Raw genomic sequence first — 23740 nt, 5'->3', positions numbered from 1 at the left:
TCGAGGAAGGACTGCTAAAGAACATATCATCAAAATGAAACCACGTCATAGTAGACCAGAGGTCACCACGTGGTCCTTTCTCTGTTTCATAGGTTAGCAGCAAATGCTAACCACAGATTCGGTCTCCAGGACATTCATCCAAGGAGAGATAAGGGCTACGAGTCATGCCCTTATAGCTGTATGCAGCCAAAGCACTATGACGGCGATACCATGCCACCTGGGGTGTGCACTTGCTGTAAAGCGACAGCATCCGGCACTGCGCGCAAATGTCTCAAAGTCTCCATGAGAACGGCGTGTCCAAGTGAGGGCAGCAACTTGTGAAGAGTGAAAGTGAAAAACATTCTAAGAGCAAAGTCTCACATTTGTCAGTAGAACCAGAAAACGATATATCGTTTTTTGTACGTAACTTACTTTAACACAAATAACCGTGAAATTATTCTGCTGTCTTAGAATTATATTGCCCTCCCTCATCACTGCAAAAATATGAAACAAATTAGAAAATAAATAATTTATTAAGTACTTTGTAAGTGCTGCAACAGGAAACTGACTGGTTCTAAGTGCGAATAACTAAGTTTTGGTTTCAGGTGCCGTTAATAGAGAAACACTAAGTTTTATTTGTGAAAATACAAGTACAGAAATACAGCAGCCGTATTTTAAGTAGTAGAAATGTAGTCAGTAGAAACCATTTCTGATCTGTTTTACACTGCCAACAACAGAATAACAAGTCGAAAATCAAGATAAAAAAATCTCTCTGTATTGACTTCTGTTTCTTACACAACTCCATTCTTGTGGGTCAGATGCGGCAAATGTACTGTACAACTTCTTGTGCTGTTCAGGAAGAAAAGGCAACGTCGAAAATAGTTGTTTTTGTGTTGCAACTGATTAACATGGCTGGTCTTTTAGATGAAGTACGACATGGCGTATATCCGCCATGGTCTTTCCTGTTCTGGATACACAGATGTTTTTCTATTCTTCTGTTCCAGAGCAAAAATATTAATAGTTGTTTGAGATGGATGAATATGAGACACTTTGATCGTGTTTGCTTTTACAGACCTTTCACACCTATACTGACAAAAATGATTCAGCATCAACTCTAAAGTCAAAGAAGTCATTTATATGCATGGGATTTACGTGAAATTATTGCATAGCATTTCCTGATTCAACAGTCCTTCGTAAATCTTGCGGAGCAAAATCTATGTTGAACTTTCTCCGTTTGTCTATAACAGCGAAGTCTCTGTCACACATCTAAAAGCTGTGCCCACCCATCCAAAACTTGTGTTACGTTTTCAAACCATCCCAGGCTTAAGGGAGGAGGCCTTAGCGCATTGAGAAACACTGCTTGGTTTGAACACCATGCGCTATCTGGTGATGAAAGAAACATTGTATCAAAGATTTGACGTTTGGAAAAATCCTAAGGACAGACAACAGAGTACCGAGACCACAATAAGACGAAAAGTGCGTTTTGTGAAAAATGGCACTTAGAAAGTTTTCCATTATCACTCTTCATGTGTACTAGTCAGTAATCAGTGGTGATACATTTTTTTTCACGGATGAAATTGGCTTTCACTTTCAGGGTCAGACGAGACATGCTTTCATTTAGCGAGAAAAGGGAACCTTTTATCAGCCTACGTGGAGGGGCTGCCCTCGCACGATGCAGTGTCTTTCCACGGTGAACTGCGACTGTTTCGATCTCATGACAACGATAATCTTTATTTTAAAATTTTACTCTTACTGTAACATCGTAGTTCCGAGACGAACGATATTGCCAGTCGTATCAAAAAAGAAAAGTTCAACTGAGACGGTAAAATAAAAGATAAATTTTAAATTTTCAACTCAGCTGCTGAATCTCCCCTGACGGTTATGTCACTGGTAGTGAAATTCTTAATGCTTATCTACACACTTACTCAGATGCACCAGCTGGTTATTTCCTACTGCAATCGACCACGCCGGAACACGTACGTCTTACTGTTTGATCAAATCAACAGAAAAGAAGTCATCGCTGTGTTGGCGAGTTTGTTCTCCAGATTTGTAATCCCTTCAGCGTGCTTGTCGTGGATATGGAAGGCGTCTTGCTACTGCCCAATGCCTTGCCTTGGTGTAAGAATTCTAGGAACAAGAAAGCTATTTGCTTCCTGTGAAGATCACAGGCGTTCTTCATGTTAGTGTCATCACAATCCATTTGCTTCCTGTGAAGATCACAGGCGTTATTCATGTTAGTGTCATCACAATCCATATCAGCATTACTTGTTGTCTTTCAATCTGATGCATATACGCCGTACTTTCAGATATGTAAGGCTGGAGAAATCCAATTTGTTTTACAACACGATTCAAGAGAATAACTTTTTATCGAACTATTGTTAAAGATTACCTATTAACTTTCAAATGCAGTCAATTCTTACCTCTCATAATCTAGCATAGATGTTTCTTGGTCTATCTACAGTCCATTGCCTAGTTACGTATCATGCCTACAACTTTATTTTAATTAATCATAATTACGTCTTCAAACCTGGTTCGTTCGGTCATCCATCAGCCTGGTTTCCATTCTTCCACAGAAACTTCCGGCAAACCTCTTTACAAGACTTGCTAAGCAACCTTGTATGGTTTTCACATTCAATAGATCTATATGTCATTACCATAAATTATTAAAGATGGATTGTAACCTTTTTTTGTGCCTCAAAAATTAGAAGATTAACTTAGAAAACTCTGTTTGCTTTACCAAAGCGCTAAAGGTCAATTTTACAGTTTCTGTCTAGCCAGTTTTCATTAACAGCCCTAAATACAAAATCCCATCAACTAGTTCTAGTATTTCGTTGTTAAATCCTACTATTTTCTCCGAGATATATTGATTACATACTTCAGCCTTACAATAAATTTTCATTCCTACTTTCAAACAAATTCATATACAAACATAATAAAAGGAAACCATCTAAGTGAATTATTAGTAATATCCCCAAGACCAAGCGTTATATCTGGACCTTAATGACTATTGTCAAATAAGAGTGTAGATAGTGGTGTTCTGCCTGAAAGGTTGTGGTGATAGAGAGGACGAGGAAACGACTGGTCACGTGAAAGTCTGGAACTGCCGCCGTCCTTAAGAGAAAGCCAGATCAGACTGGTCTCTTCTAATGAGTTTATATGTAAATTGAAGTGATTAATTAACTATGTAACTTACTTTACATAATTATTTATAGGATAAGGTTTCAGAACATTATGTTAATCTGACAGTGGCACTGCTTTCTGGAGACTGCCTGTGTTGCGGAATTCTACACCCCACGATACCAAGGCCATTTAATCCTGTTTTTGCTCAGCGGTGTTAAACAGCTGTCTGACTAGCGAAATTAAGACGACGTGTTTCTTACAAAATAAAAACGTGAAATATTAAAAAATGCATTATTTACAATTCAAGTGGCTGACAGCATGAAACTTTCAAAACACATCCCGTAATGATACTTTTTTCTCTGGACTTTTCAGGCAGAACGGCGTTCAGTATTTGTACAGTATCCACGGCCATCAGAGTGTTTACTGTTTACAGGTTATAACGATCGTTGTCATATTGTCTTCAACTCGACATGGCATGTGTGTCATGCTTTAAATTTCATACGCTGTGATAGGGACATTTGGGAAAGACGGTAATAATGAATATCTCAGCGTACTGGAATGAAACTTCTTGTGCGCTACTATTATGCGTTTTGTGTGATCATGGGTGTGCTAACTGCTGGTTCGGAAAGAAATCTCAGCTTATCATGAGCTACATTCTTCTGAAAAGCAGTTACGTGACTACCTCTCACAAACTGACACTGTTTCGTAATTCGCCATCAACTTTGTTTTCCTCCAGTAAGGAAGAGCGTGCAAGGAAAAAGAATAAGGTGTAACACAATGTCGATAATAATTAAACTGTCAGCTGACATTGTGACAGAAAACGTAATAGATTAAGAAAGTAATACAACTAACCTCTCGTCTGAAGAAAGCACTGGGAAAAGCATTCTGAAATAAATCTGAAAATGAAAAGTCAATAGAGAAAACAGCAGCAGGTGCGATTAACATTCGAAAATATCGTACACATCGCTAAGAACTTTCTGTGTGATTAGTAGCTTACGTCAGCACTGATGTAGGGTAAACGTTCCATCACCAGTGAGGAAGGATGGGAAAAGTACACACATCAAAAAAAAAAAAAAAACTTTTGCATCACCTCGGCTCCGAAAGTTCCGGAACCTGTATAGAAAATTGGAACAGAGACCAATATAAACTTCATGTCCGCCCTTTTTATTGCTCATGAAAACCACACATTGTTGTACCACCAAACAGCGAGATCTTCAGAGCTGGAGGTCCAGATTGCTGTACACACCGGTACCTCTAATACCTGAGCGGTCCATTCTTGACGTTGTTGGGCCCATCGGTACCGCGCTGCATGGTGTCGTGATTGCAAAGGTGGACCTCGCGGTGGACGTCGGGAGTGAAGTTGCGCATCATGCAGCGTATTGCACACAGTTTGAGTCGTAACACGACGTCCTGTATCTGCACGAAAAGCATTATTCAACGTGGTGTCCTTGCTGTGAGAGCTCCTCCGAGCCACAATCCATAGCTAGCGGTCATCCACTGCAGGAGTAGCCTTTGGCTAGTTTGAGCGAAGCAAGTCATCGATAGTTCCTGTCTCTCTGTATCTCCTCCATGTCCGAACAACATCGTTTTGGTTCACTCCGAGAGGCCTGGACACTTCCCTTGCTGAGAGCCGTTCCTGGCACAAAGTTACAATGCGGAATCAATCGAACCGCGGTATAGATCGTCTAGGCAGTGTTGAACTACAGACAATACGAACCTTGTACCTCCTTCCTGGTTGAATGACTGTATCTGATCGGCTGTTGGACCGCCTCTGTCTAACAAGCGTTGCTCATGCATGGTTGTTATGTCTTTGGGCGGGTTTCGTGACATCTCTGAACAGCCAAAGGGACTGTGTCTGTGATACAATATCCACAGTCAACGTCTATCTTCAGGAGGTCTGGGAATCGAGGCGCTGCAAAACTTTTTTTGGTGTGTGTGTATGAGACCATGCTACACCAACACAAGTGAGATCTTACGTGAAATCAAAATACTGTTCTATAGAACAGGGGTTCTCAAGTTGTTTGACATTGCCCTTTCTTTAATCTGATGGTAGAACAGCGGCACAACCTTTATTAACTTCACGTGTTTCTAAGTCTATCTTTGTACATAAAAATTTTAATGAATATTAATTGCGCATCTTGCTGCCCAAATATTTCGAAATGCGTAGAGTTGATCGCAGTACAATATTTGTTGCCCGTATCACAGTAAGTTTAGATTGTGACTGAATATATACTAGAATTAAATATTGCCTAACCATTTATTTAATTTTGAAGCGATATTCAATCACTAATTAAAAGGGTGCGTCTGTTTCTTTGGAGATGGTATATCAAAATAGTTAGTCTTGTTTTATTTCCTGTATTTAACCTTCAACAGCAATTTATTTCCTACCAGGAAAGTCCTTTTTATAAGAAAGAAAGAATGCTAAGTGATTTTCTGAGTCAAAGGCCTGAAGTCTTAGCATATATAAAGTCAAAACTCTGTTTTGGATATTTCATTAAATTTTGTTTAGCATATGTGCCACTAATTAAACATTTCAACTGCTTCTGGTAACAGTATCAGACAAGCTGATTCTGAAACCTTTTCTGAACCAAATTGTAACAAAGGAGTTATCTAAAAAAATTTTCAACATAATTAAAATTTTCAAAAAGGTAATAAAGTTCACTGAAAGCACCGTGTTGTCAGTATAACTGAAAGACTAAAATGGAATCTCTCTCAAGTGTCACTTTACGTATAGTTTCTCAGATCTGCTTTGCTTTTAACACCTTGATTTTGTCATTGTCAAGTACACTTGTCAGGCAGGCCATTTTAAACACAAAATTGCCATTATAAGTGTAACTGCCCGACCGTGAATAAATCTGGATTTCTTCCTTTTGCGGGTGGGGGCAATACTTCTTTTTATATCTAATAACGAGTCTGCGTACTGACCTACTCATAGAGCATCATTCTGTCACGAACATCTCGTCCTTGCCAAAGTCAGGAGCAACTAACGCAGCTGAGACCCTGCAAATAGTAAAAGAGTAAATTCTCTGCAACAACCTAAAGTTCAGGATAAGTCAGACACACCGGTAAATGCTTTACATCGGAGGTGTTTCTCTTGCTGCAACGCGAAAAATCCTACGATATGTTTGGAAGGAAAAGAGAAAGGGCGGCGAACGGTTCTTGTATACACTAGCAAAATTATGATTTTTGTTAGGTTTTCAGAGATTTGTCTTTGACCATCAGGAAAACGTGATTCATCCAACTATTAATTATATACATTCGCAAAACCAGTGGCGACATATGTTTGGCTTGGTATACAGCATATAAGGTATAGCTCATTATCCGGGTACTCTACAAGAAGGTTAAATTGAAATGCAATGATTTGTATGCTGTCCCTTACTTGCATTCTCGCCTTGAGAAATGTACCAGAGTTTAGTTTTGAGTTGACGTTAACTTGAATGTACGTAGGCAAAGGCAAATACTTTGAAAATAGTTTTCCTAGATTTCCCATTTCTAGTGGCTAATCTGTTTTTGTTCTGTGATATACTTCTCTGAATCCATTTGCGAAATATAAACATCCACCAGAACAAATGCTCCACTCAAAATTTGAACTGATGTCTTTCACCGGTGTGACATTTCTTTTATTCTTACTAACAAAATCAACTTTTATAATTCCGGTTTTATTTCCTCGTAAGAATTATAGACCGAACATAAATAAGGTGGCTGCAGGAAAATTATAAATGGAGAACCACTTTGCTAACTGAACTTGTCTGTATAAAACTGGCCAGGAATTCAATATGCATACTCATGAACTGGCAATTACAACGTCCTTTCTTTCCTTCAGTGTATTATGTAACCTTCTCGTAATACAGTTCGTATTACATATATGTAATGAATAAAGTTTGTATATAAATTTGTACCAGTGTTCCACTTCATTTTCAAATGAGTTACCCCTTTCATATCGAAAATTTGAAGAAGAACGTCTCTTTCCTTGTGTACATTTCTCGTGATTAGATAATACTTTTAAAATGAGAATGCTGCTGTAGTGCGACCCTCCGTCATAACTGTTTATACTGTTTCTGGCTGTTAACATCCTGGCACTGAAAGCCAAGTATAACGAGTCTACGGCTGAATTTCGAACTTTTAAGTGTTAATTTTAGAATTTTTATTTGTGCAATGGATTTTTGAATTTGTCCGTATGATTTACTCTGACTCCAACGAAGTGTTAATAGAGGATCCGTGATGTGCGAACTTTAACGTCGACCACTGAAGTTCCCGAGTCTCTATCTTGAAACAGTATTCTTATGTCTCTTCTACTTCCAAAAAAGGATTCTGCTACACATGCTTCTAATTTAATTTCTGTAGCGTTTAAGATGATGTTGATCTCAGCATAAGTGTGTCAAGACGTTCTTGATATTGATCCTAAGTGAGTGATTAAATGAAGTAACAGACCTATAATTATTACTTGTATGTAATGTACTTATTTTTCTGTTTGTTTTCGGCAGCAAGTGCTATCATTCATCCTCACCGTTGATTGAAACATGAAACACATCATTTTTCCCAGTTCACCACTTTGTTTTCAAATAAAACTTGTTCGATAATTTTCTTATTGAGTAGTCACACCGATATTATGCCCTCAGTATTTAGAAATTTTGAATATTTCAATATTTCTACAGCACTCCCATATTTTTCGCCATCGTTAACTCTTAGGTCCATCGGTGAGATGTCCTAAGCCTCTGTGTTGTAGCGCTACCTAGGCGTCCCTTTACCGCCACCTTCAGTGGTTTTAGTTTCGCTGCGTCGCAGGCTATGCTTTCCGCTAATTGAACTGCAATGTTTCACGTGATTTGCCGATGAGTACAAAATTCTTACAAAAATTGCTTCAAATGGCTCTGAGCACTATGGGACTTAACTTCTAAGGTCATCAGTACCCTAGAACTTAGAACTACTTAAACCTAACTAACCTAAGGACATCACACACATACATGCCCGAGGCAGGATTCGAACCTGCGTCCGTAGCTGTTGCTCGGCTCCAGACTGTACCGCCTAGAACGGCACGGCCACACCGGCCGGCACAAAATTCTTACAAACAACTTCCTTTTCTTAGTGGTGTTTTTTTCTTATCAATAAAATGATTTCAGGGTGGATTTAAATACTCATTTACCTATACAAACGTTTTAATCGTGTATTCAGTAATGAAATGTGATATGACATGAAGGTTGCTGATAGTCACCTCATCACTGCAGTTTTTCCTACTCGTCCTTTGACAGGTAACGCGTAGTAAAGAAACAGGGTGCAGGTGAAGGGAACCAGTACCAAATACGGAATTGTGGATGGGAACAAGGGAGCACCAGCTAATTATCACGCTAAAAATATAACAAAGAGCGAAATGCGGATATACCGAATGCCTCAGAAGATTGAAAAAACACCAGGATGCACTGTGCAAAAGGCGTGAAAATTTAAATATCTGGTCGAACACGTAATAAAATAAACAGGAACAATGCGGGAATACAAGAGGTGTTGAAGAAGACCAGGTCATCCTCTTGTATGTCTAGAGACATTTACAATGTTAAGAAAACATAAACAGATGAGAAGATCAACTACTCTAAGGCGACGGTAATGAAAGCGGTACTGTATGCAGATGACACGATAATACAATAAAAATATGACGGAGAACACAACTATAGAACGTAGAGAGAGGAATACTAAGAAAAACGCTGGGACCTGTAGAAGACCTGCACCCGAGCGTGAAGATAGAATCAGGAGAAGACAGACTGTAAATGGTAAGATTTGTGGAACATATGATCAGTATGAATACTGATAGAATGACAAACAGGTATGAGACATACCGGAGAAGATAAGAGGAACGACTAGAACCATGTGAGTTGTTGAACTGAGGGAGGGTTGGTTGGAAATGGGGATAAAGGCAGAAAAAAAGAAAAATTGTAGAAGCAAGTAACAACCGAGCATTATTCAAGAGTTGAAAGGGAAGACTACAGGAATAGGATAGAGAGTCACCAGTGTAACAGACAAGAGAAGATACTGGAGATCTCGGAAGAAGAGCGAAATTTAAGAAAGGAAGGGAAGAAGAGGTCCTGAGAGGAGAAAACGCACTCCATGTAGGGGCCATAGATGTCCTATGGTGAACGAAAGAAGAAAAATTTCTTTTCGATGAATATATTTCGATGGGAATTAGCATAGGGACGACGAAGAAAATTACTAATTCTTTTGTATGATTCACAGTGCAAAGAGTGTCTCGTTGAACAGATACATATCAGCAGATGAGTCTAAGCGGGCAGTACAAGGGGGTCAAACTGGGGTCAACATTGCAGACAGTTACAGTGTTACAGATATTGCCAATTGATGGACCCAGTGCATGATTTTGCAAGAGCGTAAGTAGATTTTACTCTAGCAGAAACAGTCCAATTTCTGATTAATCGAAAGGTAACTCCAGATGCTCAACGGATCTTGTGGCTAGGTACACTGCACTTGTAAGCTTAATGAAGAGATAGATAACATATTAACAAGTAGGTGGAAATGAATGAAAGTGCGGGAGGTTGTTGCCACAGATCTGTCAGTCGTGCAAAGAAAGACTGACGTCGTATGGCGTAAGGTCAGCGAGACCATAGCGCCTAATGAGACAGGTCTAGCTACACATTGCAATTAAAGGAACGGGAAAAGACAGGGTGAGTCAATCAGCAAGCACTTGCGGTGCCCTATAGTCCTGTTGTTCTACACAAAATTGGCCAGAGACAACATCTACATGATTTCACACAACGAAGATTCATCGGGAAACTGGGAGAAGGAGTAAGCGTGACAAGTGGAAATAAGGAATTTGGTATGGCTCATAAAATTGTTTCAGGTACATGGGAAGCGATCCTAACCATAGGGGTTGCTGCCCTAAGGAGAGGAGGTAATCTATCACGGTCAGCTACATCAGTAGATGGCCGCTAAGTTGTGCAACAAGCAAGAAGGGAATTACGTCAAATTGCAGAAGCAGAGTGTCGTCGTAACTGCCGTCTGCGTCAGGTCTGCTGTGCAGTGAGCTACGTTAATCTAAGTGTAAACTGTATTTTTCTTACTTGTCACTTCTTCTTCCGTGTGTTTTTGCTTTTAGGAAGCTTTAATTTTCGAGTGCTAGTAATAGTGTTCCACAGATTTCGTGTTTGTTTTGAATACAGTCAAAGAGAGTCCCTTTAGTCAGCTGTAGTGCCAGTAGTGCTAGTGTTAGTTTACAACACAGTCCAGTGACAGGTAGTGCTATTTTCATTGTTTTCAACAAGAAGTGTCTAGTAACCACAGTTTAGTCAGCTATCAGCCGCCTTTAGTGAATTAGCAGTCTCGTTAAAAGTTGAGTAGCTCTCTACAGTAAATTGATTTCTTAGGATGGACTGCTGTGTACGGACGCAGGAGGATCTGGCCACTGTTCACGAACAGCTGAACGTGTAGATGGCCGCGGTCAGCCGTCTTCAGGCTGGTGCCTCGGAGTGTAGCGGCAGTGGGGAGTCTGGTGCGTCGCATGGTACACCCCAGGTGTTATATGCTTCACCCACGGTCCCTGCTGTCGAGACATCTTCGCGGGTACCGGGCGCGGTTGGGCCACCCTCTCCCCAAGGGGAGTGGCGGGTTCAGCGGCGTTCGCGGCGCACGAGGCGGAGGGTCAATATGGAGGCTGGTTGTGTGGCATCACCCGCTCGGCTGCCACCAGAAACAAACGCAAAATAATTTTATTTTAAAAAGCGGATAAAGTGTCACTAGAAGCCTTCCTAAGAGACAATCTCCATTCCTTCCGAACTGACTATGAAAATGTAGACGAGATGTGGCTCAAATTCAAAGATATAGTAGCAACAGCAATTGAGAGATTCATACCTCATAAATTGGCAAGAGATGGAACTGATCCCCCGTGGTACACAAAACAGGTCCGAACTCTGTTGCGGAGGCAACGGAAAAAGCATGCGAAGTTCAGAAGAACGCGAAATCCCAAAGATTGGCTAAAATTTACAGACGCGCGAAATTTGGCACGGACTTCAATGCGAGATGCCTTTAATAGGTTCCACAACGAAACATTGTCTCGAAATTTGGTAGAAAATTCGAAGAAATTCTGGTCGTATGTAAAGTACACAAGCGGCAAGACGCAGTCAATACCCACGCTGCGCAGTGCCGATGGTACTGTTACTGCCGACTGTGCCGTTAAAGCGGAGTTATTGAACGCAGTTTTCCGAAATTCCTTCACCAGGGAAGACGAATGGAATATTCCAGAAATTGAAACACGAACAGCTGCTAGCATCAGTTTCTTAGAAGTAGATACCTTAGGGGTTGCGAAGCAACTCAAATCGCTTGATACGGGAAGTCCTCAGGTCCAGATTGTATACCGATTAGGTTCCTTTCAGATTACGCTGATACAATAGCTCCCTACTTAGCATTTATATACAACCGCTCGCTCACCGATAGATCTGTACCTACAGATTGGAAAATTGCGCAGGTCGCACCAGTGTTTAAGAAGGGTAGTAGGAGTAATCCATCGAACTACAGACCTATATCATTGACGTCGGTTTGCAGTAGGGTTTTGGAGCATATACTGTATTCAAACATTATGAATCACCTCGAAGGGAACGATCTATTGATACGTAATCAGCATGGTTTCAGAAAACATCGTTCTTGTGCAACGCAGCTAGCTCTTTATTCGCACGAAGTAGTGGCCGCTATCGACAGGGGATCTCAAGTTGATTCCGTATTTCTAGATTTCCGGAAAGCTTTTGACACCGTTCCTCACAAGCGACTTCTAATCAAGCTGCGGGCCTATGGGGTATCGTCTCAGTTGTGCGACTGGATTCGTGATTTCCTGTCAGGAAGGTCGCAGTTCGTAGTAATAGACGGCAAATCATCGAGTAAAACTGAAGTGATATCAGGTGTTCCCCAGGGAAGCGTCCTGGGACCTCTGCTGTTCCTGATCTACATAAATGACCTGGGTGACAATCTGAGCAGTTCTCTCAGGTTGTTCGCAGATGATGCTGTAATTTACCGTCTAGTAAGGTCATCCGACGACCAGTATCAGTTGCAAAGCGATTTAGAAAAGATTGCTGTATGGTGTGGCAGGTGGCAGTTGACGCTAAATAACGAAAAGTGTGAGGTGATCCACATGAGTTCCAAAAGAAATCCGTTGGAATTCGATTACTCGATAAACAGTACAATTCTCAAGGCTGTCAATTCAACTAAGTACATGGGTGTTAAAATTACGAACAACTTCAGTTGGAAAGACCACATAGATAATATTGTGGGGAAGGCGAGCCAAAGGTTGCGTTTCATTGGCAGGACACTTAGAAGATGCAACAACTCCACTAAAGAGACAGCTTACACTACACTCGTTCGTCCTCTGTTAGAATATTGCTGCGCGGTGTGGGATCCTTAGCAGGTGGGATTGACGGAGGACATCGAAAGGGTGCAAAAAAGGGCAGCTGGTTTTGTATTATCACTTAGTAGGGGGGAGAGTGTGGCAGATATGATACCCGAATTGGGATGAAAGTCATTACAGCAAAGACGTTTTTCGTCGCGGCGAGATCTATTTACGAAATTTCAGTCACCAACTTTCTCTTCCGAATGCCAAAATATTTTGTTGGGCCCAACCTACACAGGTAGGAATGATCATCAAAATAAAATAAGAGAAATCAGAGCTCGAACAGAAAGGTTTAGGTGTTCGTTTTTCCCGCGCGCTGGTCGGGAGTGGAATGGTAGAGAGATAGTATGATTGTGGTTCGATCAACCCTCTGCCAAGCACTTAAATGTGAATTGCAGAGTAATCATGTAGATGTAGATGAGTGGACATGTGGCCGCTCCTTCAGCAAGGTCCGAGCACGCACCCGGGGGAGGGGTTTATTAGCGATTGGGAGCTCCAACGTTAGGCGGGTGATGCATCCCCTTAGAGAAATAGCGGAAAGGTCGGGGAAGAAGGCCAGTGTTCACTATGTCTGCTTGCCGCGGGGTCTCATCCGATATGTGGAGGAGGCCCTGCAGGCGGCGATAGAGAGCACTGGGTGCACCCCACTGCAAATTGTTGCTCATGTCGGCTCCAACGACTCCTGCCGTCTGGGTTCAAAAGTCATCCTCAGTTCATACAGGCGGTTGGTCGAGTTGGTGAAGGCGGACAGCCTCACTCGCGGGGTTTAATCTGAGCTAACTATTTGTAGTTTCGTTCCCAGAACCGATCGCGGTCCTCTGGTTTGGAGCCGAGTGGAAGGCTTAAACCAAAGGCTCTGACGATTCTGCGGAGATCTGGGGTGCAAATTTCTTGACCTCCGCTAGCGGGTGGAGAAATGTAGGGTCCCCCTGAATAGGTCAGGCGTGCACTACAAGCAGAAAGCGGCTACAAGGAGTGTGGAGTGCACATGTGGGTTTTTTAGGTTAGAGAATTCCCTCCCTAGGCCCGACAAGACGCCTCCTGAGACGCGGCAAGGTAGTAGTAGGCAAAACGCAATAGGGAATAACAATATTAATGTGGTAATAGTAAACTGCAGGAGCTTCTATGGAAAGGTGCCGGAACTGCTCTCATTAATAAAGGGTCACAATGCCCACATAGTACTAGGGACAGAAAGTTGGCTGAAACCAAATGTAAACAGTAATGAAATTCTAAACTCAGATTGGAATGTATACCGCAGAGACAGGCTGGACAGTGAAGGGGGAGGCGTGTTTATAGCGATAAAAAGTGCAATAGTATCGAAGAAAATTGACGGAGATCCGAAATTTGAAATAATTTGGGTGAAGGTAACGGTTAAAGCAGGCTCAAACATGGTAATTGGATGTCTCTATAGGCCCCCTGGCTCAGCAGCTGTTGTGGCAGAGCACCTGAAGGAAAATTTGGAAAATATTTCGAGTAGATTTCCCCAGTATGTTATAGTTCTGGGTGCAGATTTTAATTTGCCGGATATAGACTGGGAGATTCAAACGTTTATAACGGGTGGCAAGGACAAAGAATCCAGTGAAATTTTTTTAAGTGCTTTATCTGAAAACTACCTTGAACAGTTAAACAGAGAACCGACTCGTGGCGATAACATATTAGACCTTCTGGTGACAGACACGAACTATTTGAAACAGTTAACGCAGAACAGGGAATCAGCGATCATAAAGAGGTCACTGCATCGATGATTTCAGCCGTAAATAGAAATATTAAAAAAGGTACGAATATTTTTCTGTTTAGCAAAAGTGAGAAAACACAAAAATGTTGTCTCAAGTACAGATAGCGTTGAGGATCAGTGGACAAGGTCAAACCCATCATACAATATGCATTAGATGAGTATGTGCCAAACAAAATCGTAAGAGATGGAAAAGAGCCACCGTGGTAGAAAAACTGAGTTAGAAAACTGCTGCGGAAGCAAAGGCAACTTCACAGCAAACATAAATATAGCCAAAGCCTTGCAGACAAGTAAAAATTACGCGAAGCGAAATGTAGTGTGAGGAGGGCTACGCGAGAGGCGTTCAATGAATTCGAAAGTAAAGCTCTATGTACTGACTTGACAGAAAATCCTAAGAAATTTTGGTCTTATGTCAAAGCGGTAGGTGGATCAAAACAAAATGTCCAGACACTCTGTGACCAAAATGGTACTGAGAGAGAGGATGACAGACTAAAGACCGAAATACTAAAAGTCATTTTCCAAAGCTGTTTCACAGAGGAAGACTGCACTGTAGTTCCTTCTCTAGATTGTCGCACAGATGACAAAATGGTAGATATCGAAATAGACGACAGATGGATAGAGAAACAATCAAAATCGCTCGAAAGAGGAAAGGCTGCTGGACCTAATGGGATACCAGTTCGATTTTACACAGAGTACGCGAAGGAACTTGCCCCCCTTCTTGCAGTGGTGTACCGTAGGTCTCTAGAAGAGCGTAGCGTTCCAAAGGATTGGAAAAGGGCATAGGTCATCCCCGTTTTCAAGAAGGGACGTCGAACAGATGTGCAGAACTATAGACCAATATCTGTAACGTCGATCAGTTGTAGAATTTTGGAACACGTATTATGTTCGAGAATAAAAACTTTTCTGGAGACTAGAAATTGTAGGAATCAACATGGGTTTCGAAAGGGACGGTCGTGTGAAACCCAGCTCGCGCTATTCGTGCACGAGACTCAGAGAGCCATAGACACGGGTTCACAGGTAGATGCCGTGTTTCTTGACATCCGCAAGGCGTTCGATACAGTTCCCCACAGTCGTTTAATGAACAAAGTAAGAGCATATGGACTATCAGACCAATTGTGTGATTCGATTCAAGAGTTCCTAGATAACAGAACGCAGCATGTCATTCTCAATGGAGAGAAGTCTTCCGAAGTTAAGAGTGGTTTTAGGTGTGCCGCAGGGGAGTGTCGTAGGACCGTTGCTATTCACAATATACATAAATGACCTTGTGGATAACATCAGAAGTTCACTGAGGCATTTTGCGGATGATGCTGTAGTATATCGAGAGGTTGTAACAACTGAAAATTGTACTGAAATGCAGGAGGATCTGCAGCGAATTGGCGCATGGTGCAGGTAATGGCAATTGAATCTCAATGTAGACAAGTGTAAACGAGATAGAGAAGATCCAACAGAGAGCAGCGCGCTTCGTTACAGGATCATGTAGTAATCACGAAAGCGTTACGGAGATGATAGATAAACTCCATTGGAAGACTCTGCAGGAGAGACGCTCAGCAGCTCGGTACGGGCTTTTGTTCAAGTTTCGAGAACATACCTTCACCGAGGAGTCAAGCAGTATATTGCTCCCTCGTGCGTATATCTCGCGAAGAGACCATGAGCATAAAATCAGAGAGATTAGAGCCCACGTAGAGGCATACCGACAATCCTTTCCACTAACAATACGAGACTGGAATAGATGGGAGAACCGATAGAGGTACTCAAGGTACCCTCGGCCACACACCGTCAGGTGGCTTGCGGAGCATGCTGGATGTAGATGTCGAAGCAATTTCAAAATTTAAAAGAATTGCAAGGCCTGTGAACTCAAGATCCACCGTGACAAGACGTTTTTATGGGGGTGACCTCACTGCCCGACGATTAGTACGTTTCGATCCGTTAACATCCGCATATCTGCGACACCATTTGCGATTTTTGCAATAGCATAGGAAATGGATCAACGAAGTCTGGAGTCGCGAGTTCTTCTCGGATGAGAGCAGATTCAGTTTGACTACTGATTCTAGACACCGAGCAACATAGTCGAATATGATCGTTTTGGACACTCACCGATCAACGTTGTATCGGCATGTGCCTTTTGAGGCGTGCATTCGGCCCTGACTTCATTTTTATCGTAAACGTTTGTCAGATGCTCATATAATGGTTTGGCAAACGATGAAGATGTCTCGTTTGTCACGATTGACAGAGAACACTGGGTATAACAGCGTGAGTGTCTCATTAATTTATGAACTACGGCAACGACGTGTAACTGAATAACTTTCGTAGGGACAAAAAGCATATTACAAAATATTGTCAAACTGACGCGTGCTGCCGGCCGAAGTGGCCGCGCGGTTCTGGCGCTGGAGTCTGGAACCGCGAGACCGCTACGGTCGCAGGTTCGAATCCTGCCTCGGGCATGGATGTGTGTGATGTCCTTAGGTTAGTTAGGTTTAACTAGTTTTAAGTTCTAGGGGGCTAATGACCTCAGCAGTTGAGTCCCATAGTGCTCAGAGCCATTTGAACCATTTGACGCGTGCTTAGTAAATACGCGATTGCCGTGGTGAGATGATATGGTGAATATGAGACAATATTCACGAGAGAATCGTTGTTTTAAGTAGGTGCTGACTGTAATACAATTTCAGAATTCACCCAAACTGGACCTTTAAAAGGAGAACAGAAAACATGTTTCTCAGGCGATAGAAGAGCTCTTGCAAATGACGGAGTTGCGTTTTTCAGAGCCGATTTCAAGGCATAAAAGACAGATTAAAACAAGTTAATGATATATACAACTGTTTTGATTTGTTTTTCATTTCATTAACAGTTGCGGTTTTCAAATAACACTCCAATGTGGACGACGGTATGTCGAATAAAGCCTGTGGAGATCGGATACAAATGAATGACCGTATAATGAAGGACTTGAACACAACTCTAATGAAACGTAATGAAATTTGGTTTTTCGTTTCCATACCGTTGCAAAATAATACTGTATATAATAGGTCCATCAAGATTAAAGCGAATCATAACGATGTTCGGCCAGCCGCTGTGACCGAGCGGTTCTAGGTGCTTCAGTCCGGAACCGCGCTGCTGCTACGGTCGCAGGTTCGAATCCTGCCTCAGGCATGGATGTGTGTGATTTCCTTAGGTTGGTTAAGTTTAAGTAGTTCTAAGTCTAGGGGACTGATGACCTCAGATGTTAAGTACCATAGTGCTTAGAACCATTTGAAGGAGATTATACTTGCTACAAGATGTATACAGCTCTACAGCCAGCCAGTCCGTGGTGCAGACAGACAAGATTGGTTGTCGAGGATGTACGAGGGGCGTTCAGAAAGTAAGCTCCGATCGGTCGCGAAATGGAAACGACTATGAAAATCCGATAAAGCTTTGCACAGATGTGTTGGGTAGTGTCTCTAGTATAACCCCAGTTAGCATCACGTCGCTCTTCTCATTTCGGAGCTCGCAGTGAGTGCGTAAAGATGTCTAGAAAATAGTGTCTGCCGCCAAGTACGAGGGTCTGGTGAGAAATTTCGCCTGAAGCTATGCAGCTAACATTACATAACTGTCGTGCTGTTTCTTCTTCAAGACAATTCTCAGCCGCATTCTGCAGGGGCAATGAAGATGCTCCTGCATCGTTTTCAAATGGAAATGTGAGACTACCCACAATACAGTCCGCAATTGTCTCCCCCTGAGTTTCATCTCTGGTCACATGAACCGCTGTCTTTGAAGACAACATTTTGACACAGACAACGAGGTGTAGGCCAGAGTGGAGAATTGGCGGAAAGCACTGGCGGCTGCCTTCTATGATGAGGCTATTGAAAAGTTGGTACAACGCTATGACAAAAGTCTAAGTCAGAACGGCGACTACATAGAGAAGTAGCTGAAAGGTGTAGCTAATTGTTACAAGTAAAACATTTCTGATGTTCACTGTGGTTTCAATTTGGCAATCAATCGGAGCTTACTTTCTGAACAGGCCTCGTATTTCAGAAGCTCATAAGGCGTTTGAAAGGATATGTGGCAGACAGGTCTATGTAATTTTGCACGTTATGTCCATTATATTAATCTACGAAATTACGTACTAAGAGATAGCAAAGGTGTTGTTATAACATGTTGCATCTCCCAAATCAACCAACGAGAACCAAAGTGCCACATGTATTTCTGGTCTAACGAGTCTTGAAACGCCAGAGAAATAAAATGCGTGTTTGATAGCTAGGCTTTCTTTCTTACACGACAGCTGCCATACTACGCTAGAACGCCGAATACCGACAAACTTCATTTTCACTGCTGGTTATTCCACAGTTAACTATTACTGGCGGAAGTTTTGTTAGCAAAGTAATTAATAATCTGTAGAATTTCAGTATCTGAATTATAACTATGGAGGGTATGAAACTAAAAAAAGAGCAGCGAGGAATAATTTGTTTGGACAGGTTTCGCATGTAGTAAGACATTCCATCTGACAAGAAAATTGTCAGTCATCATGTTGCAGTCAGCATAGTAGCCAGTAAGCAAACACTATCCATAAAAGCAAACATTAAGCACACAGGTCTTTGTTGTTGCTAGGTCAATGGATATACGACAGAGTTCTACCAACCCCTGAGAATAAAATTTTCATTACGTCTACAGGAAAAATAATACAATTTTTCTCATAAACTTTAGCAGGATTGAGTGTTTTATTCTGAGGATGGAGCAACAGCAATCACGAGAACCGTCATATCCATTTATCGAACTGAACGGTCCTAGCTGTAACACATATGGTTATAGTAGAGCCAGTCATTAGTGGCGACACGTACGTTGTGAATCACTTTGAGTGGCGTTTTTTTTTTTTTTTTTTTTTTTTTTTTTTTTTTTTTTTTTTTTTTTTTTTGGTCATCAGTCTACTGACTGGTTTGATGCGGCCCGTGGTGTTATAGTGTAGTATAGACGAAACAGTTTTCCTAATGTTATCTGAGCTACGTCACTGCCTATGCTGTGGGACAGTGCTCTATTATAGAACTGCATTTCTTTTCGATGATCAATGAAATGAGAACAAAAGGAGAAATAACAGGTGCTTAAATACAGCGCACTCCGCTCCATCAACACCGAGAGGAACGTTAAAACGCCGCACCTGAACGTACCTATTATTAATAATACTGTCACAGGCCTTCACACCATAGCAAACCTGCGGAGAGGTTGTGATTTACACATTATGCTATCGCTCCGCTGGCGAAATTGATCAGTAGGACTCGAACGGTTTATTTCCGTAATCTTAGTGATGTAGACTACCGAAAATTTTGGAAAGGGAATTAAAGTTCAGAGGGAAGATATAAAAAAATTAATTTTCTCAGGTGTCGTTGTAATTCTGTCAAAGGCGGAAAAGGACTTGTAAGACAGCTGAAGGCGATAAATAATTTATTTGAAAATTGTTATAAGATGAATATCAACACACGTAAAATAAAGGTAATGGAACTAGACGAATTAAATCAAGTAACGCTAAGGGAATTACTTTAGGCAATGGGATAATAAAAGCTGTAGCTTAGTCTTGACAGACCGAAGTAGATAGAATATAAAGTGCAGACTAGCAACAAAAAAGAAAAAAGCTCATTTGAAGAAAGGAAACGTGTTAACGTTCTGTACAAATGGATGTTTTCGGAAATCCTTTATGAACGTATTTCTTCTACCTGTTCTTTGCGTAGAGCTGAAACGTGGACGAGATACATTTCAGACAAGAAAATAACAGAAACTTTTAAAATGTGGTGCTACGGAAGAATACTGAAGATTCGTGGGACATATCGGGTACTGAATAGAAATGGGAAGAAAATAAAACAAAAGAAGAGATCGGTTGACAGGACCCCGCCTTTTGCATCAAGGAATCGTCAATTCGGTAACGGAAGGAAGTATTTCGAGCGGAGGAATAACACCTGTAGAGGGAGACCAAAGGATTTTATGTAAGCAAGCTCAAATGGATTTGGATTGCAGTAGCTAGGGATGAACTGGGTTACAGAGACTAGAGTGAAGAGATGCACAAGCCAGTCTTTGGAATGAAGATCACATTGACAGAATAGGCTACTGGGGACGAAAGCCATTCGATTTTTAGTGAGATTGAGTCACTTAGACTTTGACAGTGAGTGCCGCAGAAGCCATTTTTGGTACTTTAAGGCCTAACTGCAAGATCGAGTGCTTCAACCAGCAGGAACCACTGTGTCACTCAAATGAAAAATAACGCAACTTCACTGAAAATAAGAATCTGTTTCGGCTTTGCATCCATCAACAGGTTTAAAAATTGAAGCAGTGACACGTATATGCTTAGTTAGTACTGATGTAATTTTTAGATCTGTTAATGGCTGCAAAGCATAAACCGGTTTTGAGTTCAAAAAAGTAGTGTATGACCAACACAGACCTTTATAATATAATCCGATACAAAAGCCGCCAGTCTCCTCAGCAGGTCCCAGTGATTTCTTTTCACAAATATCTTGAATATACCAATCTATTGTGTGCCCTTCCCTAGAACGCCCCTACTTAGTTCCTCCTCCGGTGGCCTTTTTTTCTCCAAATTTTACAGCTCGTAGCTTGCGTATTACGTGTTTTCATGAAAATGGTGCCAGTGAGAGAGGAACCTACACATTTCATTTGTCCCTGAGCCGTCAAAGTCACGTATTTCAAGCTAACTGCGCTACACAAAAGTTCTATAGACTTAGCGAAAGGGGAATTCAGGTTTCGTTGTCTGTTTAAAGCGTAAGACCGAATGTTGCATAAAAGATATTTTGTAGTTGATATTTTGTAGTTAAGTAATTCTGTAGTTGAGGTACTGAACAAAAGTCAGAAGAAATAACTGTCACTAGCTAATTCTAGAGTCCTCTGCTGAAGCTAAGATAGGTGCATTTAGTTATGTGGCAATTAAAAATGTATTTATTGCTGTTACAAACTCTAGCAAGACAAGGAAAGGTTCTCTACAGTCAAGTTTGATATATTTCACAGCGATTACCTGCGTCGTATCACGACTGCACTAACAGTAAATACCGGTACTCACAGACAACAAATGAAATCTGTGTGATGTGCAGGTACAGCACGATAGCAGTAAATAGAAACGTGTAGAAGGTCAGGTCTTCGCTGTCAAACAAAAAGTAAAAGCAGTGAAAGGAAGTCCTTCTGCAGGCCCCAGATGTTATCAGAGAACAAATCCTGTTCGTCAGTTGCAAAATTGTAAAACGATAACGAATATGTTACGCAGGAACGAAATATTATTCAATTATATATACACTGACCTGAAAAACTAATTGAGCATCCAGTAGGGGTGGAGGAAACGAAATGAAACCTGATGCGTTGAGATATTTTGGCGATTAGAGTATCGAGTAAAAATTTACAAAGAACTTTGCAGTACGGGGAAAATTATAAGTATGACGTTGCTCCGTACTCTGGTCTGTATACACGCACTGGCTGGGTTGTAAGGCGATTGTATCATCTCTTGAGCTAGCCGGCAACTGTTTCGACTTGGAAGATGCCTGCTTTCGGCACTTCGAATTCCTCTCATTATATTTTGTTTCTGGCATATCGCGATATTTACCTTTCTGTAATGTAAATAACTCTTAATCGACACATGCTCTGTAGCAACCTCTTTGTTTGATCACTGTGGCAGTTTTAAGCCCTTCAAGTCGGTTTTGCCTTCAACCAACGGGAGGCTTCTGTGAGTTATCGCTTATATGGTTTTGTTCGTTTGAATAGTATTCACCATTATTCTACATTTGCGGTTCGGATGTTGTTTTGCAAAGTCGGAAAGCCGAATCCGTCCGTTTCCTAATGTTGAGAGGAACACTGCTTCTTTCTGACGAAGATCCACGCTGTTGTGCTGATGCTACAGTGCAATGAGAGTTGGGTGGGAACAAAACAGTTTATTTGCTGCAATGAAGATTAGTTTTCGTGGCGAAGTTAATCTGGAATTGCTTGGTTAATATCATTCCGCGACAACACAGTGATCAGCCAGAACATTATGACCACCTAATACCCGCTATGTCCACCTTTGGCATGACAATAGTGGCGACGTGTCGTGGAATGGGGGCAATGAGGCCTCGGTAAGTCGCTGGACGGAGTAGGTATCACATTTTCCTAATACCGGTAAATTCCGGAGAGGGGGGGGGGGGGGGCGATGAGCTCTGACGCTACTTTCAATCACATCCGAGATGTATTCGATCGGGTTAGGATCTGGCGGTTTGGGGAGCCAGCGCATCAATAGGAACTCGTCACTCTGTTCCTCGAACCATCATTCTCCTCTGATATGGCGCATTATCTTGTTGAAAAATGCCACTGCCATTGGGAAACATGACCGTCATGTTTCCCAGAACATAAAGGAGCCGCCGCCAGCTTGTCTCCGTGCCACAATACAGGTGTCAAGGAGAGCTGGTCACCTGGAAGACGATAGATTTACATCCTCTCAGCAGCATGACGAAGAAGGTATCGGGATTCATCAGATCATGCAACGCTCTGCCATTACGCCAACGTTCAGTGCCGATGGTCAGTTACCCATCTCAGAGGTAGTTGTTGCTATGGTGTTAACACTGGCATGTGCTTGGATCGTCGGCTGCGGAGGCCCATCGTTAGGTTTGCTCGGTGCGCTGTGTGTTCAGACACAAGCCGGCCGCTGTGGACGAGCAGTTCTAGGCGCTTCAGTCCGGAACCGCGCTGCTGCTACGGTCGCAGGTTCGAATCCTACCTCGGGCATGGCTGTGTGTGAAGTCCTTAGGTTAGTTAGGTTTAAGTAGTTCTAAGTTCTAGGGGACTGATGACCTCAGATGTTAAGTCCCATAGTGCTCAGAGCCATTTGAACCATTTTGTTCAGACACACTTGTACTCTGCTCAGCATTAAAATCCAATATTAGTTCTGCCACTGTTCGCCGCCTGTCCTGCTTTACCAGTCTACCCAGCCTACGACTTCCCTCATCTGTAATGAAGGGTGGCCGCCCAACCCCACGACGTCTGGACATGGTTTCACCGCTTGTGGAAACACTCACCATAGCACTACTCGAACACCCGGTAAGTCGTGTACTTTCCGAAATGCTCCTGCAGAATCCCCGGGCCATCACAATCTCCCCTCGGTCAAACTCAGACATATCGCGCGCCTTCTCCATTCTACAAGCTGACAGCACGCTCACTGGTACTACATGCACCGTGCCTGTGTCTAACTAGCAGTCATTCGTCGCCAGGTGACGCTGCTATCGCCTGGACAGGTTTATATCGATAGTAGCTCATAATGTTCTGGCTGATCACTGTATACTGGGTCGCTTGCTTACGATCAGTGAAAACAGGAACTTATAGGTTGCTTACAGGTTGCAAGCTGGTTACAAGCGTACATTATTTTATTTCACTTCGTGATATTGTAAACTGCAAGATTTTACTCTCTCCTGTATTATAGAGACTAACTTTTCACTCAGTAAGAATTAAAGAGTAGCGGAGACCATATTCTTTCCGCCTGTAAGTCTGAATGTTGCAGTTCTAGGTTGTTACTATATTGTGTTGAGTGATAATGTATAGCTAGTTGCCGGCCGATG

Source organism: Schistocerca nitens, chromosome 4 (genome assembly GCF_023898315.1).
Source record: "Schistocerca nitens isolate TAMUIC-IGC-003100 chromosome 4, iqSchNite1.1, whole genome shotgun sequence".
NCBI classification, from domain to species: domain Eukaryota; kingdom Metazoa; phylum Arthropoda; class Insecta; order Orthoptera; family Acrididae; genus Schistocerca; species Schistocerca nitens.
This window is presented reverse-complemented; position numbering follows the sequence as displayed.